Source organism: Silene latifolia, chromosome 9 (assembly GCF_048544455.1).
Source record: "Silene latifolia isolate original U9 population chromosome 9, ASM4854445v1, whole genome shotgun sequence".
Taxonomy (NCBI): domain Eukaryota; kingdom Viridiplantae; phylum Streptophyta; class Magnoliopsida; order Caryophyllales; family Caryophyllaceae; genus Silene; species Silene latifolia.
In genome coordinates this window covers 154,525,614-154,543,783 of record NC_133534.1, presented here as the reverse complement: position 1 = coordinate 154,543,783, position 18,170 = coordinate 154,525,614, and the positions used below count along the sequence as shown (strand labels likewise).

Genomic DNA, 18,170 nt, shown 5'->3' with positions numbered 1-18,170 from the left:
TTTAACCATTTATTCTTATCTCTATTGTTTCTCAAATAATAAACAATTTTAGTAATAAAGTATTTCAATTACTAAAATAAATCTTCTTTAATCTCATTACAATAAGATATCAATATTCTCTCTCACAAACGAATTGTTCAATTTTCAGGATTTGATCAACTTGTATCGTCATACAATTAATCAATTTATCTATTAAGGAAATTGTCCTTTAGGTGTGACCTTAAGGGATCAACTGGCCACCACCGTCATACGACAGTAATGTCAAACTCTAGTCAGCCAATTTTTACCGATTAATGATGATCAGTTGATTATATAATAAATCATCTCTCACGTATTCTTAATATGAGATTTAATTATGATATTAAATCATGTGATCGCACTATTGTTGAGGACACATATTCCAACAATTTCTCACTTGTCCGAGACAAGTGTGTGTCACCAATTCTCTTAACCTATTACAATCTCCCACCCAATACAAGGTGTCTCGCAGGTCGTACTTGCACTTGATCATATCTTGAGTGGTTTCCTCAATCTGGAGTGTAACTGTCTGACCAGAATTATCTACGGTGGATACCTTCCGAGCATGGCCACGAATTTCCAGTTCACTACTCCTCGAGTGGCCTTGAGATTTCAAACGACCCTGATAAGGGGTGGAAAATTCTTATCGCACTATTCCCTTTGTTCAACCACAGTTCATGATAACCCAAAATATACCCATTTGACCTCATTTACGACAGTCGTAGAGCATAAATCAAAGCTAATTAGAAATTTGTGCCAACTTGGGCGAATAGTCTCTAGTCAAAAGAATTGACTCATAAGAATACTATAGCAGCTCTTGCCATGACCAGGCTTTATGAATTACCAGAACTCTATAAGCGGTCACTGCCCGACAGATTGTCCCATACAGTCTGCCTATATGATCGACAATTCATCCCATATGACTCTATGACACTTGAACTTGCCGTCAACCGCATCGCACTCTAGTCACTTCGAAACGTCACCTCGTATAAGTAACTAGGGCCGAATACCATGTCAATCTAGTTCACTTTAATGGGGTTCAATTTATCTCTACAATCCATTTGGAGTTAACAAAGTAATGGGTGAGTTTTAATAAAGCTCAAACGATAAATGCGATTATCACATATGAATAGTCAATACACTATTACTACTTCATATCTTATAATCTTTAGTGTACCTTTTACACTAGTCGAAATGCAATAAAAGCTTGGCAAATGGATATACCCTATATCCATATATTCCAACTTTGTCAATTGCTATTTCCTTCTATTCAACGTTATTTCTAATAACATGAATTTATCTAAGTATATGTCAAGACTTCTTACCAGACTTGGGCTCTTTAACCTGAAAGATGCTCCCACTGTTATCGCATAACTTGTGATAAAGTCAATTGTAAAGGGATTCACTCTTGATCCTTATGTTGACCATTTTTATCACAATATACTTAGATTCCTTTTGTAGAATTTGCAATGTACAAAACTAAGACACTTTTCTAGTTTATCACTCCTTAGTCAATAAAATCAGCCTAGGATTTCGACAAATCCTTTTCCGTTTGGAAACTAAAGTTTGTGCAACCCTTCAACACATAACTTAGTTTATCGTCCAAACAATTGAACAAATCCTCAATTGTTCTTTAATGCTTTCACAAGACCATCTTATGAATTAACCTGTTATTGACTTATTATGCTCCTAGCATATACTTCATCATAGCGTGTGCGTCTGTTGGCATACATGATCATTCTAATGGCGGAATCATCAGCAATGATTTCATGTAATCAACAACTTAATAGGTTCAGTGAACGACTGTGACTCTATCATAGTAATTCCACTTCCATCAACATGAATAACCCATTCAACCTTGTTGATGTTAAATAGATACGAAAGATCTTATCATCATAAGATTATTAACTCTATGCCAATATTCTCTCACATAAATTCAAAAATCTAGAATACTTTGCATCCTTTTCCAAGTCTCCAATCACTCTTTCACAGAAGAGAGCATTGTTACATTATTCTCAATAAGTAATATGTCATCATCATATAAGACATGGAGAAACAATTCTAGCTCCCACTTAACTTCATGTATAATCATGATTCTTCAATCATGTGAATGAACTATTCTCAATTATCACATGAACGAAAAGTATAATCTTTTAATCCTTGCTTAAGACCATTTTGGGATCACTTAAGAAAGCTACGCATAACATGTTAAGATTCTTAGATCTTTATCTAAGGCTTTGTTTTCCAAACACATTCTTTCCTAAATTCCCATTTTAGAAAAGCGAATTTTTAAATTCATTTGCCATTTTTCATTAAAATGAAATGCACCAATTCCTAACACAATTTCATCTTGACCAACATCTTCATGTCAATCTATACATTTGAGTACTCTAAAGCTCTATTTACCTTTAAAGAGACTCTCGCTTTAAAGTAAATCTACTCTTGAGTAATAATTTTCGGATTGTAATGATATGGCTTGTATGTAACAAGGTCATAATACTATCACTTTCACAAAGCAATATTTTAACCACTAAGACATGTGCGCTAAACTCCCATTAAACTATACTCCCACTCTATATTTATAGATTATAGTTCCATTACTTTCACAAAGTAACACTATAAACATGTTTGTGACGATCCAATCTACTCCCACTCTATCTCTCATAAATACATCTATCTTCTTGAGAGATAGCTTTGTCAGTTACAAACATATAAATGGTGGAGTATTAGGAGTTTTTCTAGACTATGCATTAGCTTACAAAAGGCCATCCCTATCATGGTAATTTGATTCATGTAATATGCGAGTCTTATCCATGTCATTTGTTTAATAGACTCTCTATTTTAGTTATCTCCTGGTTGACCATCCGTTTTAGAATAATGTGTCCGTATTGTATCGCAAATTCCCTACTTTATAAGTTCAATAGCTCATCATAAAATTATAATTGATCTTACATGAGTAAGTTGTTACTTTTAGTAACAATGACATAAGGAGAATCAAATTCATAGCTTATGGACATGTAATGATCTAATCATCATAATTGTCTATTTGATCAATTTAAGTTGATAATCTAATGTTTCACTATGCAAGTAGTATATGATGATGATTATAGAACAAATGATATGATAAAATGAGTAATTTGGGTTGCAAACCAAGTCACAAATATCCAAAGCACAACAATTGTTTAAAGGATACAAACAAATTTCCAAGTCACACAAGGAAATCAAAATAGTTCTAAAAGTCTCAAAATACATCATAAAATTAAAGACAAAGCAAATTGAAGCCAAGCTTCCATAGATCCATCACCACGGTCGGCTACCTCTAGCTTCCCTCATAATCCTCTAAGCTTGCTTTTCTTTGCCTTTGTCCTTGCTAGGATGCCCTAATTACAAAAAAAAGGGTAATCATCACAACTTATATCAACATACCAAAGTTGAGATCGAAACATAAAAGATAGGGATAGTCATATACCTACCGGTATAACCTTTCCAGCTTTGATATCGCCAAGATATTTTTAACAGTTTCTCTTCCAATGCCCAACACCACAACATTAGTGGCACTTGTCCCCGGATGAGGCATTGTAGTTGGGCTTGGAGGAACTAGCTTCACAAGCTTTAGCTTTGTTCCTGTTGGGAGTGCGCTTCTTTCCCTTGTTCCCACTTTTCTTGAAAGTTCCCTTGCTCTTATGATTGACATTGAACACATCCTTGGTGGTGCTAACACTTAGCCCCATGTCCCTTTCGGCTTGCACAACCATTTTGTGCAACTCATCAAGGGAAACTTTCTTGTCTTGCATATTAAAATTCACCCTGAATTGAACATATGCTTTGACTTTGTTAAGGGAATGAAGAATCCGATCAATCACGAGTTCCTCGAGAATCTCCACCTTATGCATTTTCAAGGTCTCAACATGCTCCATCAACTTGAGCACATGAGGGCTAACTTTTTGGCCCTCCTTAATGTTGAGATCAAAGAATGCGGAAGCCGCTTCATATTGTATGATCCTAGGAGCTCGTGAAAACATGTTCAAAAGTTTCATCTAGATCTCATGAGTGGTGCTAATCTTTATAGCACTTCTTTGGAGTTCAGCCTCCATTGCAAAGATCAACACATTTTTGATCGCGGCCGACTCCTTTTGGTAAACCTCATAGGCTTGCCTAGCGGCGGTGGTAGACCTAGCATTAGGTTCGGTGGGAGAGGCCTCGGTAAGGTAACGAAGCTTGTCGTCACCCTCTGTGGCCAAGCGAAGTTACATGTCCCAATCGGCGAAATTGGACCCATTCTTTTCTAACTTACAACGATCCATGAAGGATCGGAGCCATGACACATTGGTGAGTGATAGTGGGTGATGTCGTCGGGTCACATCCAATCAAACACATTTATAATACTCAAAAAACAACTAGTTAGCGGTAAGTCGAGGTAGATCCATGGGACGGTGTGCTTTGGGTTCTAAGTCTATCTATCTCAATTTATGCTAGTGTCACAATTGATTTGGGTTTGTAGTTGTGTTCTAGACTAATAAAAGCAATAAAGTAAAACAACCAATAAAAGGAAAGATGTAAACAAATGATTAAAAGTGCTAAGATATCATGGGGTCATAGGGGATTCACGGTGTTGATCATACAAACATGTTTACAAAGTTGCAAGCAATTAATGTTGTGGGGGAATCGAGTTGTTTTATGTCTTACGGTTCATAGGAAGGATTGGGTCCCAGAACCAAATCGATTAGATTGTTCAACACCTACAAGTCGACTTACTTTCCTCCTATTCAACTTCTATGCATGGTCTAACAAGACTCGAGTTGGTTTATATCTTACAAGTCAAGTTGAGTAGATAAGAGATGGTTGTAAATGCAAGGATTCATAGGCTTAGCATTTCATCAAACATAACATGTGCGTAAAGTTGACATCACAATAAGCAAGCAATTTGATTATGAAAACATATTAGATTAAGCATTAATCAATCCCATGTTGGTTTCCCTAATTACCCACTAATCCTAGCTAAGAGACTACTCACTCATTATCAAGTTTAACATGCTAACAAGGTTGTCAGTCATATTAACAAGGTAAAACATGATGAACAAGTAAGAAAGATTAATAATAATTAAAACAAGGATTAAGAGAATTATACCTATGGAGATTTCAAAATAATAAGGCAAAGAATAAAGGAAGAGAACTTGATTGATTGATGAAGGGTTGTCAATCCTCCAATAATAACCCAATAATCTTCAATTACCCAAAAGTAACAAACTTGAACAATAATTAAGGAGAGATTAATGTGAGATTTGTGGAAAGATTAAAGATTAATCTATTCTAATCTATCCCTAATCTAATCTAAGAGGAGTTTCTAATGTGGAGGCTCTCTACTCTAAAAACTTCATCCCTTGATTATTTACAAGTGGGGTATATATAGTAGAGCTTCATTAGGTTAACTAAGACTAAATTAGTAAATACATTTTTGAGTTTTAAGCAGGGAAATGCTAGTCTTTTCGGAGAGATGAGCATCTCGGCTGAAGATGCCGCAATCCGTCCGTCCAAGAGGGGAATCCGCTCGGATTCTTACAGGGGTGGACGAGCGTCTTTCTGCAAATACGCTCGGATTGTAGCAGAGGAATCCGAGCGTCTTCGAGGCTTGGACGCTCGGGTTATCATCTTGGACGGTCGTCTTGTCCCTTTGGACGCTCGGGTTCTGCGTCAGAATCCTTCCCTTTACTTTCTTCTTATTCTTGTAGGATTAGTCTTTAGTTCTCGCCTCCTCTTCATACTATTCCATCCAATATCGTCAATATGCTTCCAAACATGCACGGAAGACGGGAATTTCCGCCTAATTGTCTTCTTTATTACAAAACATATGAAATGCACTAGGAAAGCAAAATAGAAAGCATTTGACGGATAAAATGGCTATGGAATGTTATAATAGTATGCAAAATGGGTTCAAGTAAGGGACTAAATGTGCGCAAATAATGTTCACATCAAATATCCCCAAACCGAACCTTTACTCGTCCCGAGTAAAGAGGTGACAAAAAATAGACCTTTATTTAAACTAACCTATTAATATAGCCGATGTGAGACAATTAGCGGGTCTCACTCCGCCCCTTCAACTCACAACAAGACAACCATGAGGTAGGATGCCTTCTTGCAAGGCAAGGTGGGGCTTGCCAAAATGGTGACACATCCAAGCATTAATCACATAAAACAAGTAATGGATGCATTTACAAAAGAATAGCCACTTTCCTCATCTATGTGGCGGAAATTATCTACAAGGGAAGCAATTCAAGGGTACACACTCCTTCATTGATATGGTTTCTTCAAACTACTAAGCCTAGAACGATACCAATAAATCACCTCCAAGTTGTGTCAAGCTAGGGTACCTTTGTCCTCAATCGTTAAATGATTTTGTCAAGAATAGACTCCCTACGGTGTTAGAAACACTGGAGGATCGCGGAATTCCCCCTCTTGCCTAGACAAGAAGAAGGGTCGTCCCCTCTCTACCATGCAAAAAAATGGATACGATAGATAAAGGGATCGATAGTATTTGAGTTTCATTTGGGAGTTTGCTTTTTTGTTGTTTTTCCCCCCAATTTGTGGCATTTGACATTTGAGAACACTTTCTTTTGCCATTTCTTTTTGATGTTTGGCATTTCAATACTTGACAACTTTTCAACTTTTTGCAATTTCTTTTGAACATTTTCAAAGTCACCCCATATATAGTAAGGGCGCCTTATATTTGAAACATAGGAGTCTATTTTTGCTCCTCTTTTCATTTGATGCATTTTGCAAACTTTTTCTTTTCTTTTCTTGAACTCAAATTTGAACAATTTTTATGCCCATTCCCTTTTGATGACAAAATGTATGGTAGAATATGGATGAATGATGGTTGCATGGTTTCAAGGGTCACCTTGGAATAAACGGTAGCCAAGGAGTTATCACATCACAAGGTACTCTTGATTAGGCCTTAATCCATGGGTCAAAGGATATTAGCATGACACATCCTACGGTGTTTTACAAGTATTCTAACAAACAAAGTCTTAAGAAAAAAAAGCATCTATTAGGGCCTATATACAATTGTCGAGCTTCCCAAGTAGACGGTTTCGAAAATTTTTTCTAACCATGCAAACTACATGCCATGATGCAACTAACATATATACATCCTAATGCATATGCTTCTACCAACTAGTATGTCATATAAGCTAAATGCAACTCCTAACAACACATAGATACACAAACCGCAACAACAAAATACACCACATCCTCCTTGACATGTAAGCCCATCCTCCTCATATGAATAATGAAAAAGAAATGGAAGGGAAATAGAGATTAGATCGATCATACCAAGCGGTCTTCATTTTCCCTTGCTAATGCCTCAAATGTAGTGTTGTATCTATGTGAGAAGAGAACAAAAGCACAAGTATATACAATTCTACACTACTAAATTAAAGAACATGTTTTTTTGGTTTTTCAAATTTTCAAATTTTTATGGGTTTTTGTTTTATGAAATAAAGAACATATTTTTGGGATTTTTCGAAAATTTTCAATTTTTATGTATTTTGGAATATAAATTTCCATCCCCCACTTTATTTTGGACATTGTCCTCAATGTACATGTAAGAGTAGGAATACAAAGGTGGTCGTGATCCCTCGTGGGGTTTAGTTTTCAGTACTTGTCGTTCGGAGCACCTAGACCAAAACACAATTTATAACTTCACCAACAACTCTACAATTAGTAAAGAGGCAAGTAAAGGTCGGATCCCAAGGGACGGGAATTAAGATAAGATTTTTATTGCAACTAGTGGTGTCTAAGGGTGTCACAATTGGGGCTTGAAGTAGAAGATCACTAAACTAAATAGCAATGAAAGTAGACAAGCCAGATGAATTAAAAGGGATGTAAACAATTGATAAAAGGCACTAGGGTGTCATGGGGTCATAGAGGATTCATGGGAATTGATCATACAAACATATTCTCAAGTTATAAGCAAGCAATTATTGTTGTGATGGATCAAGTTGGTTTATATCTTACAATCCTAGGAAGGTTTGGGTCCTGGAGCCGAATCGATTAGATTGTACAACACTTACAAGTCGACTTAATCTTCCCTACTCAACAATATGCATGGTCTAATGAGACTCGAGTTGGTTTATGTCTTACAAGTCTCATTGAAAAGATAGGTGATGATTGTAAATGCAAGGATTCATAGGCTTAGCATTTCATCAAACATAACATGTGCATAAGTTGAGATCACAACAAGCAAGCAAATAAACTATGAAAGCATATTAATTTAAGCATGAATCATCCCCCATGTTGGTTTCCCCTAATTACCCATTAACCCTAGCTAAGGAAACTACTCAGTCATTATCATGTTGAACATGCTAGCAAGGTTGTCAATCATACCAACAAAGTAAAACATGATAAATAAATGAAAGTGATTAACAATAATTAAAAAGGGATTAAGAGAATTATACCTACTAATGATTCCAATAATAAAGCAAAGAATAAAAGAAGTACTTGATGCTTGATTGGAAGGTTGTCAATCTCCCAATAATAACCCAAATAATCTTCAATTACCCAAAATAAAGGATGAACAAGAGAGAGACTAAGGAAATAAAACTTGTATTAAAACTTGATTAAATGTTGATTACAAGATTAAAGAGAGATTTGATTGATATTAACTACACTAAATATTGCTAAGAAGAACCTGCTCTTCTACTAATGGGGTATTTATAGTGGGGATTAGGTACATAAATTAGGGTTTACTAAGGGCTTAAATGACGATTAAGTCCTTGAGGAATCGCCGGTCTCTAGGGAGACTCCGGTCTCTTTTTTGCCGGTCTAAGGAAAAGATGTGCATCCTTCCTTAAAGCTTGTAGAAGACGAAATGAAACTGTCTGGGGATCCGGGCGTCTTTAGCACGGGACGGGTGGATTTGGGCGTTCCTGGACGGGCGTCCAGAGGGTGAAGACGGGCGTCTTTGTGTGGTTTTGCCCGGGCGTCTTGCTGAAGAAGACGCTCGGATTGTGGTGAGGGACCGGCGTCTTCAGTTCAATCCGCATGGATTGTCAGAAAGTTTCATTCCTTCTTCTTTTCTTCCTTTTTCTTCATAAAATCCTTGAGGATTTCCTCGGGGATGCAAGGATCTTTTCTCATCATTGCCCATCTACTATAGTATGTATAAAGGCCTTCTAATCTTATCTCTCCTTGATGCTTGGTCATTGAATTCAATCAATTTAGCCTCATTTTGCCATGAAAATGCAAGGTTTGCACTCCTTTCCTACCAAGGACACAAAACCTCAAAGAATATGCAAAAAAATAACTAAAGACAATAAATGAGCCAAATATGCACTAAAAAGCATGGGAACAAGGCTAATTCGGGGACTAAATATGCTCTACTTATGGTCACATCAAATATCCCCAAACCGAACCTTTGCTCGTCCCGAGTAAAGAGGTGACAAAGACTAGGACCATTATTTAAACTAACCTAATAACATAGCCGATACGAGACAATTAGCGGGTCTCACTCCGCCCCTTCAACTCACAACAAGACAACCATGAGGTAGGATGCCTTCTTTCAAGGCAAGGTGGGTCTTGCCAAAATGGCGACACATCCAAACATTAAGCACACAAATAAAGTAATGGATACATCTACAAAAGAATAGCCACTTTCCTCATCTAAGTGGCAGAAGTTATCTACAAGGGAAGTAATTCAAGGGTACACATTCCTTCATAGATGAAATTTTTTCAAACTACTAAGCCTAGAAGGATACCAATAAATCACCTCCAAGTTGTGTCAAGCTAGGGTACCTTTGCCCTCAATCGTTAAATGCTTTTGTCAAGAGTAGACTCCCTATGGCGTTAGAAACACTGGAGGATCGCGGAATTCCCCTTCTTGCCTAGACAAGAAGAAGGGTCGTGCCCTCTCTACCATGCACAAAAATGGATATGATGGATAAAGGGATCGATATAATTTGAGTTTCACTTTGGGAGTTTGCTTTGTTTTTGTTTTTTTCCACCCAATTTCTTGTGGCATATAACATTTGAGAACACTTTATTTTGCCATTTCTTTTGATTTTTGGCATTTCAATATTTGACAATTTTCAACTTTTGCATTTTTCTTTTGAACATTTTCAAAGTCACCCCATATGTAGTGAGGGTGCCTTATATTTGAAGCTTTAGGAGTTCTATTTTTGCTCCTCTTTTCATTTCATGCATTTTGCAAACTTTCTTTCACTTTTCATTTCATTGAACTCAAATTGATTTCTTTTTGTGCCCATTCCCTTTGATGACAAAAATGTGGTAGAACATGGATGATGGATGCATGGTTTCAAGGGTCACCTTGCAATAAACGGTAGCCAAGGAGTTATCACACCATAAGGTACTCTTGACTAGGCCTTAATCCATGGGTCAAAGGATACTAGCATGACACATCCTAGGGTATTTTGCAAGTATTCTAACAAGCAAAGTCTTAAGAAGAAAAAGCATCTACTAGGGCCTATATACACTTGTCAAGCTTCCCAAGTAGACGGTTTCCCAAAATTTTACTAACTTGCAACTACATGCCATGATGCAACTAGCATATAAACATCCTAATGCAAATGATTCTACCAACTAATATGACATATAAACTAAATGCAAGTCCTAAGTTCACATTGTTATACCGCATCAATCAAAATAAAGCCACATAGTTATTAACATAAAGAGGAGAAAGGAGATTGGAAAGATCATACCATGCGGTCTTCATGATCCTCATGTCTCGGATGTGACGTAGTCAATCAATGTGAACAAGGATAAATACAATATATACAATAATATATACATGACTACACTACAAAGAAATGAACTTGTTTTTGGATTTTCAAATTTTTCAAATTTTTAAGGTTTTTCGAATTTTTTTTTTTTTTTTTTTTGATTTTTTGGATTTTTGAATAAAAGTTAAGTTAGAATTCCCCATCCCCACACTAATATGGGCATTGTCCTCAATGGCCAAAATGATGGGAAATCATACAAGCATGATGCATGAATTCTACACTAAATGTAAGCTATACTAATCTACACTACATGATGCATGGGTTTTTGTTTATGACGGAGAGCGTAATTTAGATTACCTCCCGTTGCGTATACATGTACTTCCCCAAACCGAGATAGACATTATTTCTAATGTCCTAAAGTTGGGGGTAGTTCATGCACACAAGATGCAATGCATGAAACTAAATTGTCATTTTGGATTTTCAAAAGTGGGAACAATGAAATAAGAACACCTCAATGGGGCTGAGGTGTTAGTCCTCTATGTTTCTAGGACTCTCCAACTGTGATCAAGATAAAATAAATAAGACAAAGAAAGAAGTAGACAAACCTCAAGAGGGTAGGAGCCTCCAAAGCTTGCTAGTCTTCCACCATATCATCATTGTTATCATCTTCCTCAATAGAAGTGGACTCATCACCACTTCCCTCTTCACTTCCTTGCTCACTTCCTTCATCATCTTCTTCTTCTTCATTAGCCTCTTCCTCTTCATTTACCTCTTCATCAATGCCTTCATCAACAACCTCATCACCGACAACCTCATCGTCACCCGGTATCTCACCCCTAGATTCACTTGGAAAGAAGACTTCCCTATCCGCCCAACTAGGCAAAGGACATGAAGGATCAAGTAGTCCTTGCCTAGCTAAATGAAGGAGGGGTGGATATTGGGCTAAGTATGCATCTTCCCGATCCTTAAAAGCTTGTTTGTGCATCTCTTGCATAAGTAGAGTCATGTAGTCATTGCTTGCTTTAACACCTTCGGGTTTGAACTCTTGATACTTGAATGGATAGGGATGTGTGACAATGGAGAAGGAGGGCATTTCAATTTCACCCCTTTGTTGACGGATGATGTATTCGGCTTCTTTTGAGAGGGGAAGAAGGTAGTTGGTCCGATGGACACTCAAACGGCATATCTTGGAAGGCAAAGTAAAAGATCTAGCTTCATTGGTTAGCCACCCATATTTGGTGTCAAGAGGGTTATGAGTGACCCACTTGTACTTGTTAATCATGGCATCCATGTCAATGAGATGACCCCCTTTTTTTGCCACATACTTGCTATCCTTGTTGAAATTCGGATCAAAGTACTTAGCCAAAAGAGTGACTAGACCTCCATTTACAATAAAAGTGGTGCCTTGCTTTCCACAATAAACATTGAGCCATCTTTGCACCAAAAGCCTTAGAGAATTGTAAGGCTTGGTGAATTCCCTTCCAATATTTAAGGCCGACTCAAGTAGAACACAATCGAGCTTGGTAAAGTGGTTAGTGTCTTTTCTTGCAATTATAGTATTCCCGATGACCTTGTGCCACACTCTAATGCCAGGATGGTGGACTAATAGAGCGCGACTAGCATGATAGTTCTCAAATTTCCTCCCGGAAATCGCCTCCCAAAGAGGAGCGGGGTCAGACTTTTCGGGATTCTTGTAATAACTAGGTGAATCACTAAGACCCAATACTTTACCCAATTCATCAAAGGTGATGCGCCTACTCACATTGGCAAGGCGGAACTCAATGTTTTCTCTAGTCTCTACCTTAGTCACTTTCACAGAACTCAAGAATTCTAAGGTAAGGGAGGGGCATGTCAATTCTCTTGTAGCAAACAATTTTCCCAACCCCATGGCTTCAAAGAAGGCTTTTGTTTGTTCAAGGACACCCAATTTGTTCAAGGTATCTTCACATATGAATTTGGTGGGTAGGAAGGATTTTCTAGCATACTTGGCAAAAGTATCCCTATGGGAGTTGGAAATGAAAATTACCTCCGGATAGTTTGATAATTGAGCAATTTCCGGAGTTGTTGATGTTTTTGCTTCCAAGGGAGGAATTTGTTGTTGTTGAACTTCCAAGTTTGCACTAGCTATCACCATAGCCAATGAGGCTTTCTTTGCTTGATGACATTGTTGTCTTGTTGAGAGTGCCTTTGCCTTAGGTGCCTTTGTTGATCCTTTTGTCCTTGCCATTGATGATTATACCAAGACAAGAGTGAAAATCTTCAATTTCCAAGTATACCCAAATCGATTTTAAGATGAAAGGCTTTGCCTTTATAATTCAAAAACCTACTCAAAAGTTGAAGATTTTGGTGATTGGTTTGATTTTTGTTGGAAGAGGAGTGATTAATTGTTGTGAAAAGGAAGTTTGGATTTGATTTTGTTAAATTTGGTTGAGGAAATCTTGTTTTGGTGATGGAGAGGATGAGGGTTTTGAGTTTTGGGGTTTATGGGTAGTGTTTTGAATGAATGAATGAAGAAATGAATCTGGGAGGGGGTATTTAAAATACCCGAAAATTTTTGAACTGTAGGGGAAGACGGGCGTCTTTCCTTCGGGACGCTCGGATTCTGCCTTGTTTGGTTCAGGATTCTCGCCTAAAGACGGGCGTCTTTCAGCAAAGACGCTCGGATTCTTTAATTGCAGGACGGCCGTCTTCCTCTGAAGACGGGCGGATTCTTAGACAGCAAGCTTTCTCGTTTTTCACAGCCAAAAAGACGGGCGTCTTCTTGCAAAGATCGGCGGATTTCTGAATACGAGTGTCTTCTCTACCAGGACGCTCGGATTCTTCGACAGTCCCAAAATTTCAAATTCTCATTTAAAATGGACGGGCGGATTCTGGCAAAGACGGGCGTCTTTCCTGAAGACGAGCGGATTCCCTTGAAGACGCTCGGGTTCTCCCTGCTTTACCCGGATTCAGTTCCATCCGTGCACTTGCATATCCCGTGTCATTTTTCATTCTTCAAATCCCGTGTTCTTCATTGTAGGGGCACTACTAAGGCATGAATAGCCTAGACAATTGCTATCCCCACACTAAGCTAAAGCACTACACATCAATAAAATCATTAGTCCCTCCCTCTCTTCTCTCAAAAATGATAATTATCTTGATCAAAGCATAAAAGTCCAAAAATGACAAAAATGCAATGTAAGAATTAAAATGCAAGTTAGAGAGTTAGAGATATTTACAAATGGTGGTTTAGGGAGGACTCCACCAAACTCTCATCCTTAGTGAGATATCATGGGGGCATGTCCAAGGTGTTGTTGATGTTGCTCAACACCTTGAAGAAGTAGTCGAAAGCTTGTTCATTATCATGATAAAGATCTTCAATAGACCTTTGCCCTTGTTGTCCTTCATGTCGGTCTTTATCGATAGCATTACCAATATAGGGATTGAAAATCCCTTCAAACTCATCGTCCCAAAGACCAAAAACTTCATCTACTTGATCACTAAAGATATCTTTAGTTGATAGAGACAACTCTCCCACTTTCTTGTTTTGGCCAATGAGGCCATCCTTGTTCATATTGATTGACTTTGGTGAGCTTTTCAAGCTCTCTTTGTTACAATTCACTTGCTCTTTGAATGGAGCATCATCAATTTTCTTCTTCCATTGGAATTCCGACTTCTTTCTATCATCCTTCCGGCTATAATGATCAACCATAAAACATGGTTCATGCAAACGGGGAGCTCTCATGGTCTTGTCAAGATTGAAAGTTATGCTCTCATCTCCCACTTCTAGAGTGAGCTCTCCATGATTCACATCAATCACCGCACCCGCGGTGTGTAAGAAAGGTCTTCCTAGAATGATTGGAATGTTGGAGTCTTCTTCCATGTCAACAATGACAATGTTGGAGTCTTCTTCCATGTCAACAATGACAAAGTCCACCGGGATGAAAAATTTCCCAACTCTTACGCGAACATCTTCCCATATCCCTAATGGTGTCTTCGTCGATATATCGGCCATTTGGAGTGTGATATTGGTGCATTTAAGCTCTCCCATCCCCAACATTTTACTCACCGAGTACGGCATAACACTCACACTAGCCCCTAGATCACATAAGGCTTTGTTGATCGTGGTGTCGCCAATGGTACACGGTATTGAGAAGCTTCCCGGATCTTTGAGTTTTGGAGGTTAACTCCCTTGAAGTATTGCACTACTCACCTTTGTGAAGGCGATAGTCTCAAGCTTCCCGGTCGACTTCTTCTTTGTGAGGATGTCTTTCATGTATTTTGCATAGGCCGGCTTGTGATTGATTAATTCCGTGAAAGGAATCGAGACTTCCAAATTCTTCACAATTTCCATAAATTTTCCAAGTTGGTCATCAAATTTGGGCTTGGCTTGACGACTTGGAAAAGGAAGTCTAATCACAATGGGATCCTTTTCCTTGACCTTGTCTTCATTTTTATTTGAAATTTCTTCTTTTGATGGTTCTCCATCCTTGGAGTTTTACACAATTTCTTCTTTGTCACTAGCTTCCACAACTTCATCCTCAACTTGCGTCTTCGGTGCTTCATACCTTGTACCACTCCTCAAGTGAATGGCACTAATCGTTTCATGTCTTGGGGAATTACTTTGAGGTGGTAATTGCCCCTTTTGTCTTTGTGAGCTTGAAGATGCTAGTTGAGTCAATTGGGTTTCCAACATTTTGGTGTGAGCTAGAATGTTGTTGATGGTTAATTCCTTTGCTTGACTATCTTTTTGCATTTGAGTGAAAAACTATTGTTGATTCTTTTGCATTTGGAGGACCGCTTTTTGAACATCAAAACCTTGGTCATTTTGTTGATTGTATGGAGTATGATTTTGGTAACCTTGGTTTTGGTTGTAAAAGGGTCTTTGATTTTGGTTTCTCATGGGAGGTGGGGTGTATGTTGGTTGAGGGTTTTGAACATTTTGACTTTTGTATGAGAGATTTGGATGGAATTTGGTGTTTTCATTGTAATAGTTTGAATAAGGGGTACCACTCTTGTATGTTTGGAAAGCATTCACTTGTTCATTTGTTCCCCTACATTCACTTTGGTCATGTCCCAAAGTTCCACAATTCTCACATATCCCACTTGGGACTGATGAAGATGCCGTCATGTCATTAACATGATGCTTTGGTGATTTTGAGGCTTCTTCAAGTCTAGCCATAGCTTTTTCAAACTTCAAATTGATGGTATCAATGTGAGCACTAAGTTGCGCACCCAATTGAGTAATGGAGTCCACTTCATGCTTTCCTCCTCTAGTAGCCTTGCGAGGTCTACTATATTGTGAGTTATGCCATTTCCTCAATTTTGTTCCAAGTTTGATTGTCATCAACTTCGGTGAACATTCCATTTGATCTCACGTTGAGAATGTTCCTTGAATCTTCATAAAGACCGTTCCAAAATTGTTATACCAAGAACCACTCGCTAAGTCCATGGTGAGGACATGAGCGACAAATTCCCTTGAATCGCTCCCAAGCTTCATACAAGGATTCTTCATCTCTTCGCTTAAAGCCCGTAATTTGAGCTCTTAGCATGTTAGTCTTTTCCGGTGGATAGAACTTTTTGTAGAAAGCTAAAGCCAACTTCTTCCAAGAATCAATTCCGAGAGTAGCCTTATCAAGGCCTTTCAACCATTGTTTTGCGGTGCCAATTAGAGAAAAAGGAAATAAGACCCATCGAATTTGGTCTTGAGTTACACCGGTTTGAGAAATCGCATCACAATAGTCACAAAAAGTCTCCATATGAGAGTGAGGGTCTTCACTAGGCATCCCCCCAAATTGGCTTCTTTCGACTAATTGGATAAATGCGGATTTGGCGATAAAATTTCCGGTTAGATGTTGTGGTGTGGGCGTACCATTGGGTAGTTTCTCCTCGGTGGGTACGGAATGTGATGAAAACTTAGGCATTGTGGGTTGATTTTGTGTTGGGTTCTCCTCACCTTCTCTTGCAAAAGGGTTGATGAACTCAATAGTATTTGGTTGAATATCTACAACCTCACCAATACCTCTCAAAGTTCTCCTAGCAAGTCTTCTATTGGTTGTCGAAGTCCTTTCAATTTCGTGATCAAAGGGTAACAAGTTACCTTGTGATCTTCTAGACATGCAAAATATCAAACAACTCGAAAACAATTAGAACAAACAATGAGGAGTTTTACTTCCCCAAGGAAAAGAAAGACACAATTAATTACAATACAAGAAAATCTAAATCAAGTTAACACCGTCCCCGGCAACGGCGCCATTTTTGGTCGTGATCCCTCGTGGGGTTTAGTTTTCAGTACTTGTCGTTAGGAGCACCTAGACCAAAACACAATTTATAACTTCACCAACAACTCTACAATTAGTAAAGAGGCAAGTAAAGGTCGGATCCCAAGGGACGGGAATTGAGATGAAATTTCTATTGCAACTAGTGGTGTCTAAGGGTGTCACAATTGGGGTTTGAAGTAGAAGATCAGTAAACTAAATAGCAATGAAAGTAGACAAGCAAGATGAATTAAAAGGGATGTAAACAATTGATAAAAGGCACTAGGGTGTCATGGGGTCATAGGGGATTCATGGGAATTGATCATACAAACATATTCTCAAGTTATAAGCAAGCAATTATTATTGTGATGGATCAAGTTGGTTTATATCTTACAATCCTAGGAAGGTTTGGGTCCTGGAGCCGAATCGATTAGATTGTACAACACCTACAAGTTGACTTAATCTTCCCTACTCAACAATATGCATGGTCTAATGAGACTCGAGTTGGTTTATGTCTTACAAGTCTCATTGAAAAGATAGGTGATGATTGTAAATGCAAGGATTCATAGGCTTAGCATTTCATCAAACATAACATGTGCATAAGTTGAGATCACAACAAGCAAGCAAATAAACTATGAAAGCATATTAATTTAAGCATGAATCATCCCCCATGTTGGTTTCCCCTAACTACCCATTAACCCTAGCCAAGGAAACTACTCACTCATTATCATGTTGAACATGCTAGCAAGGTTGTCAATCATACCAACAAAGTAAAACATGATAAATAAATGAAAGTGATTAACAATAATTAAAAAGGGATTAAGAGAATTATACCAACTAATGATTCCAATAATAAAGCAAAAAATAAAAGAAGTACTTGATGCTTGATTGGAAGGTTGTCAATCTCCCAATAATAACCCAAATAATCTTCAATTACCCAAAATAAAGGATGAACAAGAGAGAGATTAAGGAAATAAAACTTGTATTAAAATTTGATTAAATGTTGATTACAAGATTAAAGAGAGATTTGATTGGTATTAACTACACTAAAGATTGCTAAGAAGAACCTGCTCTTCTAATTACACTAATGAGGTATTTATAGTGGGGATTAGGTACATAAATTAGGTTTTACTAAGGGCTTAAATGACGATTAAGTCCTTCAGGAATCGCCGGTCTCTAGGAA

General features: G+C 37.9%; 1 non-coding gene across 1 annotated transcript; it reads left to right on the top strand.

The window, feature by feature from the left end:
- The first annotated feature begins 16,175 nt into the window (after nucleotides 1–16,175).
- LOC141602899 (small nucleolar RNA R71) lies at nucleotides 16,176–16,282 on the top strand. The gene has a single exon (XR_012524805.1). It is a non-coding gene; the product is annotated as a small nucleolar RNA R71 (small nucleolar RNA).
- Nucleotides 16,283–18,170: the final 1,888 nt, after the last annotated feature.